The sequence below is a fragment of the Pyrgilauda ruficollis genome, unplaced genomic scaffold, assembly GCF_017590135.1.
Source record: "Pyrgilauda ruficollis isolate IOZ18807 unplaced genomic scaffold, ASM1759013v1 scaffold74, whole genome shotgun sequence".
Lineage (NCBI taxonomy): Eukaryota > Metazoa > Chordata > Aves > Passeriformes > Passeridae > Pyrgilauda > Pyrgilauda ruficollis.
In genome coordinates, this window is record NW_024529266.1 from 798,613 (window position 1) to 798,818 (window position 206).

A 206-nucleotide genomic window follows, 5' to 3' on the forward strand; every position below is an offset into this window, starting at 1 on the left:
AAAAAACACAAAACCCAAAAATCAACAAAAAACCAAGCCCCAAAGCAAAGAAAAAAAAAAAATCAACCAAAACCCCCCCAAAACCACAAAACCCAAAAAGGCCCCCAAACAACAACAACACAACAAACTAAAACCCAAAAAACAACCAAAAGGCAAGGCCCAAAGCGAAAAAACAAAACAAAACAAAATAAAAAAAGAAACAACAA